This window comes from Phyllostomus hastatus, unplaced genomic scaffold (assembly GCF_019186645.2).
Source record: "Phyllostomus hastatus isolate PE091 unplaced genomic scaffold, TTU_PhHast_1.1 phas_contig_196, whole genome shotgun sequence".
Taxonomy (NCBI): domain Eukaryota; kingdom Metazoa; phylum Chordata; class Mammalia; order Chiroptera; family Phyllostomidae; genus Phyllostomus; species Phyllostomus hastatus.
Window position 1 is genome coordinate 28,730,788 of NW_025333709.1, and position 8,744 is coordinate 28,739,531.

Genomic DNA, 8,744 nt, shown 5'->3' on the forward strand with positions numbered 1-8,744 from the left:
CCACAATGACTATGAAATTCCTTGGAAAAGACCACAAAATTTTGTGTGGGGGGGAGTATGCATATTTCTGTGGGACTGTTCACAACTTTCATTAGAGTTTCAAAGGTCATGGACAACTATAGTAGAGACTCAAGTTTTAATAAAAAAGATGACACATACAGCCCTGGCCAGTGTGGCTGGGTTCGAGTGTCATCCCATATATCAAAATGCTGAGGGTTCAATTCCTGGTAGGAATCCATGCCTGGGTTGCAGCTAACACCCCAGTTAGGGTGTGAGCAAGAGGCAACCAATGTTTATCTCCCTCTCTCTCTCCCTCCCTTTACTTCTCTCTAAAATCCAATAAGCATGTCTTTGAGTGGATATTTTAACAAATGAACAAACATTTCTGACCAATGTGTGATGCCTCCATCCTATTTGATAACCTTTTCTTTTGTCAGTTTCTATACATTATTATGTTGACCTTGAGGGTCTCCTTTGAGAGTATTCATTATCAATTTATCAAATGACCAAAAGGCTTGACACAGAAAAACTTTGTGTGGTAATAAAATGAATAATTTTAAAGCATTCAACATGTTCTTTCTTTCCCTTAATTATTTCTGGTAAATACTGAACAAAGTTTAACCATTTCAAAAGGGTTATAATGTGCCCTGGCTGGTGTGGCTCAATCGAATGAGCACTGGCCTACAAACCAAAGGGTTGCTGGTTAGATTCCCAGTCAGGCCACAGGCCTGGGTTGCAGGCCAGGTCCCCAGTGGGGGACACATGAAAGTCAACCACACATTGATGTTTCTCTCCTCTTTTTCTCTCCCTTGCCCTCTCTCTAAAAATAAGTAAATAAAATCTTTTTTAAAAAAGAAAGTGGTAATAATATGAATTACTGCTTCAAAATCTGGAAGTTTATATATATCGACCCGTTGAAACATTTTGCTTTCAAAAATATAGAAGCTATCAATTGTTTTTAGTTAATGCATTTTTTGTCTCCTATATTTAAAATAAGTAAGAAGAATCTCTTTTATGTTCTCTAGTCATGCCTTTTCTTATTGGCACTAAAACAATGCTTCTACTAAAATTTTACCTGCATACTGGCCTGTTATTATTGTCTGGTCATAGATGTTTATATTCATTCTTAAGGCATCTCAAAACTGTGTCTGTTGTATTAATAGTTACTGCATTAAAATAATAATTCAGGGTACCCTAACAGAGTCTATTTAAGTAACTATTTCATGATATCAGTTGATACTGCCTCCAAAATAAGTAATTATTTGTATTTGACATATAGTGAATTCAGATTTAGTTATGTCAATGTGCTTACTTGAAAGATAACACAATTTGGGCAATATTTGTATCTTATCTGAATAATTTCTATATATAAAATTTGGAAATTCTAATAGCATTTTTAATTATTAATTAAACATTTTTACAATTCTCCATGGTCAAGTTAAATATTGAAGAAGTACATGTATACTTAATACTCTCCAAAAATCCTTCATTAATTTAAATTATAATAAAAAATATTAGCTCTCTAATATCAGCTTTTATTTCATTTGAAAGTCTTATGTTTTATAATAAGTAGAAAAAATATTTTTTAAGGGCCTGGAGTGCAAGTAATTAAATTTAATAAATACTTTGTAGATTCATTTGAAAATGGCTAACAATGTATAAAGTGGTATTTTATTTTTTAGACCTTGAATTCTGGAATGACTTCTCAAAGTAATTTTACAATAATTATTTTATAGCTGATTCCAAAGAGAGCCATAATTCATGTGAGTGTGTGTGTGAGAATGTTCTATAAACTTTAAGTAGAATACTAAATATTAGAAGGAACATTTTCTTACATATATTTGCATATATGTATGTATATTTTCAAAGTTTTGGGGAAAAATACTATTATCAAGTAGCAAATTCTTTTTCAGCCCCTGAAAGTAATGATTAGGAAGGTCAATTTATACATTGCCAATAGTGCCCCTAATTAAACATATTGTCAAATTTGCTGCCAAATTCCTACTTTGTGATAAATGTCTTTTACCTTTATTTTTTAGCTTAAACAGCAGAAGTCAATTTCCTTACATTTCTGGAGAATAGAAGTCAAAGGTCCAGGGTTGTTTTGTCTGAGGCCTCTCTCCATGGGTTATTGACAGTCATCTCACTGTACCCTCAGATGCTCTTTGTCTGACATATGCATATATACCTGTGTTCAAATTTCCTGTTCTTATGAGAACATCAGTCATATTCAATTAAGACCCACCGTAAAGATTTTACTTTAATCAATTATCTTTCTGAAGTCCTTATTTCTAGACAGAGCCAGATCCCGAGGCACTGGGGGTTAAGACCCCAGAATATGAATTTGGTGGGGGAAACATAATTCAGCCTATAACACTGTTCATCTTCCTTCACCTACACAGAAAATAATATGAAAGTAAAATACATACAATGAGTTTGTAAATTCATTAAGCCATAAAGGTATATTTGATATCATTATAGCAATAGTAATAATTATGATGGTTATTATAATATCAATTATCCTTTATTCATAGCTAATATCATTTAAATGATCAGAAAAAAATCCCATTTGTGGTTAGATATTAATTCCCAAATTTTATAGATAAAAAAATTGAAACTTGAAAATGTTACATAATTTGTTCATAGTTCCATGACCGGAAAATGGGTAGGTCAAGATTTTATTCAATTTCTCTTGCAAATTACTTTGGTAAAATTTTGTTGTAATTATTTTTGTTTTTTCATTTGATATGTGTATATATTGTGAAATGATTAGCACAATAAGGTTAGTTAACACATCCTTGCCCTGGCTGGCCGTAGCTCAGTGGATTGAGCGTCGGCTGCAAACCAAAGTGTCTGCAGTTCGATTCCCAGCCAGGGTACATGCCTGGGTTGCAGGCTATAACCCCCAGCAACTGCACATTGATGTTTCTCTCTCTCTATCTCCTTCCCTTCCCACTCTGAAAATAAATAAATAAAATCTTTTTAAAAAGTTTTAAAAAAAGGTTAGTTAACACATCCACCACATTACATATTTACCTTTATTTGTATGTGTGCTGTGAACATTTAAGATCTACTCTCTCAGCAAATTTCAAAAGTACAACAGTGTTGTCAACTGTGGTCACCCTGTTGTACTTTAGATTCCCAGAACTTATTCACCTTATAATTAAAAATTGTACCTTTTAATGAACATCTTCTACCCATACCCTCAGCCCCTAGCAACCACCAATTACTCTGTTTCTATAAGGTTAGCTTTTTTAGATTATGCATTAGTGAGATCACACAGTATTTGTTTTTCTCTGACTGTGTTATGTCTTGTTTCAAAAGTGATATGGGACTAATATCACAAATTTGGAAAGCCATTTGGCAAAATATTAAAGTTAATTATGATCATATTCTATGATCAAGCCCTCTCATGGCTGTTTCATAAGCCACAGAAACTCCCAAACACATTTGTAAGGAGATGCCTAAAAACAGTATATTGGTTGTAATAGTGGGGAATTAGAAACAAATCTAAAGTTCATTAACATGGAAATGGATACATTATTTTGTATTATAAATGGAGTACTATAAAGCATTAAATCTAAGGAAATTGGGTATGTATATCACTTTGTTGCCTGTCAGGAATATAATGTAAATAAAATGAAAGTGGTGGAATAATACCTCCAGTAAAATATTGGCAGTATAAAATTTAAAACATGAAAAATAATGTCCATTGTTTATTGGTATATCCATAGTGATATAAAAGCTGCATGAAAAAAATTAACACCAAATTAAAGATAATGGGTATCTGGGTGGGTTGGGATGGGAGTAAAAGATAGAAAATTGTACTGCAACAACAATTTAAATAAAATTAAAGAAAAGATAATGGGTATCTGGGAAGAGGAAGAAAGAAATGGAATAAGGAACATTGGTTACTACAGCTTTTCATGTAATGCTTTATTTTATTTAAAAAATCTGAAGCAAATATGACAAAATGTTATATCTTGATAAATCTGGTAGTAAGGACTTGGGTTTTCATCATATTACTTTTTTGTATTGTTTGTATTGTTCTGATTATCTATTTCTGTATTTAACAAACCATTGCAAAATAAGTTAGCTTAAAACAATAATTTATGATCAGTACTTAGGCTGAACCAGGTTCATCTGGTGGTTCTCCCTGGAGATTCCTTACCTCATATAGTTAGATGGTAGCTAGGGGTGCAGTTATCCATGAAGGTTTGACTGAACTAGCCATTGGAAATAGCTTATTGCTTTACATGGCTGGTATTTCAGCTGGGATAGCGGGAATAGCTGGAGGGATGGCTGAGTCAATCTCTCGGTATCTCTTTCTCTCTCGCTCTCCTTACTTAGCTTGGATTTCCTCACAACACAATAGCCTTAGGATAGTCTGACTTTTTACATGGCAGCTGGCTTCCCCAAAGCAAATGTTTTAAGAGTTCAGCCGAAGCTGCAAGACTTCTGAAGAACAAACCTTGAAAGTCATAGAGCGAAACCATTACTGTATTCTACTGGTCAAATGAAGTCACAGGATCCAATTAGATCCTTGCAGAGAGGATGCACAAAGACATGATTACTGGGAGACATGGTTCATCAGGTGACCATCTTTGAAGACTATCTGTGGTACATACTTTTTATATGCCTGAACTATTTCATAGAAAAATTGAAGAACATTTTATAAAAGTAGTGTGATGGTTAATTTTATGTGTTAACTTGGTTTGGCCACATCACCCATATATCTGGTCAAACGTTTTTCTAGGTGTTTCTGTGAAGGTATTTTTTAGGTGAGGTTAACATTTAAATCCAAAGACTTTGAATAATGTAGATTATTCTCCATAATGTGGGTGGGCTCATTTAATTCGTTGAAGGCCTTAATAGAAAAAAGACTGACATCCCCAGAAAAAGAGAAAATTCTGCCGGCTTGCCACTTTCAGGCTTGAACAGGAGCTCTTCCCCGAGTTGCCAGCACACTGACCTACCCTAGAGATCAGACCATGGACATGCCAGCCTCCATGAATTTGTGAGCCCATTACTTAAGATACATAAATCAATCTCTCTCTCTCTCTGGTTCTCTCTCCCTGTCTTTCCCTCATTCCATTGGTTCAGTTTCTATGGAGAACTGTAATCTAGCACAAGTGGCATGGGGATATGAGACTAAATATTTATTGAATCTTTTGGATACAAGTATAATTTAATGACAATGTCATTCATCAAGTTAAATTTTTTCTCTTGCCTTTCAAATACAAATAAATTGTTTCCAAAAATGTGGTATGAAATTATTACAGAATTTTGAAATTTACCTTCCAGCAATTTATTGTTGTTGCTTTTAAGATGGGCAGTTCTTTGTGACAGAGGCAAGGACACATAATATGTGAACATTTATAAATGTTAATGTATATAAGGCATAATTTTGGTTCTAAATTAATCACTATATTTTAATTTTGTGTTTTTGATTTTTTAATCAGCCAAATAATACATGCTGATTACAGGAATTTGGGAGACTACAATGCACTAGCAAAAATGAAACAAATTATGTAAAGTAAAAGTATTCAAATAAAACTATTTTGACTCTTTTTTTAAAAAAGGTGGGGGGCATAGAGTGTTAAGCCTTTAAAGAAATATCACCATTTTATTTATAAGCCTTGGGAAAAATAATAGTGAGTGAACATATTTGTCAATTAAATAAGTCCAAGAAGCAAAGATGGGGAATGTATTGTATATGTTATGCACCTTTATTATATATATTTTCATTTTATCATTTTTACTAGTCATATTGAGATTCCTACATCACATATGTACATTAACAAAAGAAAACTAAATTAGCCTATAAATGTATTTATTTTCGTGACTCAGTCTAGGTACATATATTTGGTTCTTCTAATTATTTACATAACAAAATCATTTAAAGAAAAGCATAGTGGCAGGTATTTATATAACTTTTTCCATATTTTAAAATTCTCAGTAGAGATTCTCAGATCAGATTCACACAAAATAAATAATCAAACTGCCGCAGGTGTACACTGGCCTGCCATCAAACCCACACAGCATTTGCAACTCAGTTTTTCTGTGAAGACTCAACATGGCACCACGGCAATGCACTTGGTCCTCGCAAGATTACAGAGCCAGATTGCTCTTCATTACCATCTGGTGGCACTGCATGGAGTGGCATTAACCATAATTTTAAAGGAGAGTTAAAGAAACTGAATGTCATACTTAAGGACAGAGGAAAGAACCTCATTATTGATGAATATTAAAAGTGTGTGAGATGAAAATAAAAACTGAAGAAGAATTTGGGACTTTACTTACAATAAAAAAAGTGCACTATATAAAGTTATTTATTGGGAATAATTTGCAACAGACAAAAGTTGAAAGTCTAATAAACATGATTTCTGAATAGTATGGATTCCAAATCATAATTGCTTGTTTTATAACAAAAAATGCAATTCTTTTTTATTTTAGTGATAAATTAGATGTAACCACTTTTCTGGATTTATTAAATCATTCAGTCATCCATGTATTTCATTTGCCAAAGAAGTTTGCCAAAGAAATACCCTTTTTAATTTTATCTACTTAGTAAGCACTTACATATGCTTAAAATGTTAGCTTCAATGGTGCCTTGCTTATGAGGTCTATCTGTGTCCTCTGGCCAAAGGTTCTACTGTCCATGCCTCCAGACTGTCGTTGCATTATTCCAGATCATTTGCCTAGTGGTTTCTTTCTTTTAAAAAAATTTTTAAATAATTTCTTATTGTTGTTCAAGAACAGTTGTCTACAATTTCCCTCCACCACTCCAGCCATCCCTCCCTCCCTCCCTTGATCCTACCCCTCCTTGGTTTTGTCAATGTGTCCTTTATGTGTCCTTCAGTTGCTCCTGAAAACCCTTCCCCCTTTCTCCCCATTATCCACTCCCGCCTCCCCTCTGGTTACTGTCAGTCTGTTCTTAATTTCAATTATAGTCTGAGTTTCTAAAGGGTGGGATAGTGTCATATTCATTCTGATAAGTATTTGATATACATTTATGTAAGGAATGAATTTAGGAGGTTCACTGTTATTTAGGAAATTGCTTTAAATTTCCTGAAATCAAAGGAAACCCTCACATTTCAGGCTTACCAGATAGTGAAACAAAAACAGAACTGGGTTTTGGAGAAAGTGACTGTCCATAGTGAGCTTGCCAATATCCCGCTCCCGTCACAGATCTGCGAAGGGACAATAGAGCCAAAGCAATCACCTAGTTCTGTCACATAATTTTAAGTGTGAGACAGGCTCAGAAAGGATATGTGACTTCCCCAAGTTTCTACCACTAATAACTACCAGAATCAGATTTGAATCCCTGTCTCCTGACACTTTATCAGAGAGATTTTCATTTTGCTGATTTAATCCCTGACTTCTCTTAGGAGAAAATGTAGTTTTAAGAAACTGGACTTTGAGTCTAAAAATTAAATGCTCTTTCAGAGATCTGAATTCTAAACTTGATCCATAACTCAGCCTACATATATTTACAAGCAAGTTAGGAAATCATCAATTATATTACAGGGTAATATGAGAGTACATTTACATTTTTTAAAAACTTGCATTTTGTGCCAGCAGTTCTAGGATCTACCCTCTGGAGACGAGTCATATGTGCCAGGATTGTGAGCACAATGAGCAACAGACATCCATCATTTGTTTTAACTTTGGTTTTCTTTCTTTTAAACTGTTATTATCTTTCCTGAGGACATGCTTATTGATGAGAGAGCAGAAGGGAGGGAGAAATTGAGGGAGAAAAACGTCTATGTCAGAGAGAAACATCGATCAGTTATGAGCCCCAACTGGGCACCAAATCTGCAACCCTGGCATATGTCCTGATGGGGAATCGAACTCGTGACCTTTTGGTGTACAGGGTGATGCTTCAACACACTGAGATATACCAGCCAAGGCACTAACTTTATTTTTTTTTCAATTACAGTTTGCATGTAACATTATTTTGTATTAGTTTTAAGTATACAATCATATACGTCACAAAATGCTGCCCCCAGTATTTCAAGTACATAATTATTACAATATTGTTGACTACATTTTGTAACTACCAATCTGTACTTCTTAGCCTTTTCACCTCTTTCATCCAGCCCCACAACCTCCCACCCCTCTGGCATCCATCAGTCTGTTCTCTATATCTTTAATATCTCAATATATGTGTTTCTATTTTGTTTGTTCATTTATTTTACTCTTTAAATTCCACATATAAGTAAAATCATGTAGTATTTGTCTTCCTTTGACTGCCTTATTTTGCTTAGCATAAGACTCTCCAGGTCCATCCATGCTGTCCCAAATGGTAAGATTTTATTATTTTTACCCATAAAGGCCAAGTAACATTTTGTTGTGTAAAGGTATTACTAATTTTTTATCCATTTATCTAGTGATGGGCGCTTATACTGGTTCCAGATCTTACCTATTGTAAGTAACACTGCAATGAACATAAGGGTGTGTATATTCTTTTGAATTAGTGTTTTGGTTTCTTCAAATATGTATCCAGAAGTAGAATCACTGGATGGTAAGGCAGTTCCATTTTTTTTATTTTTTAAGGAATCTCCACACTGTTTTCCACCGTGGTTACTTCACTCTGCATTTCCACCACGAGTGTACTAAGGTTCCCTTTTCTCCATATCCTCACCATTTATTGTTTGTTGATTTACGATGAGAGTCATCCTAACAGGGTGAGGTGATATCTCATTGTTTTTAATTTGCATTTCTCTGATTAGTGATGGTGA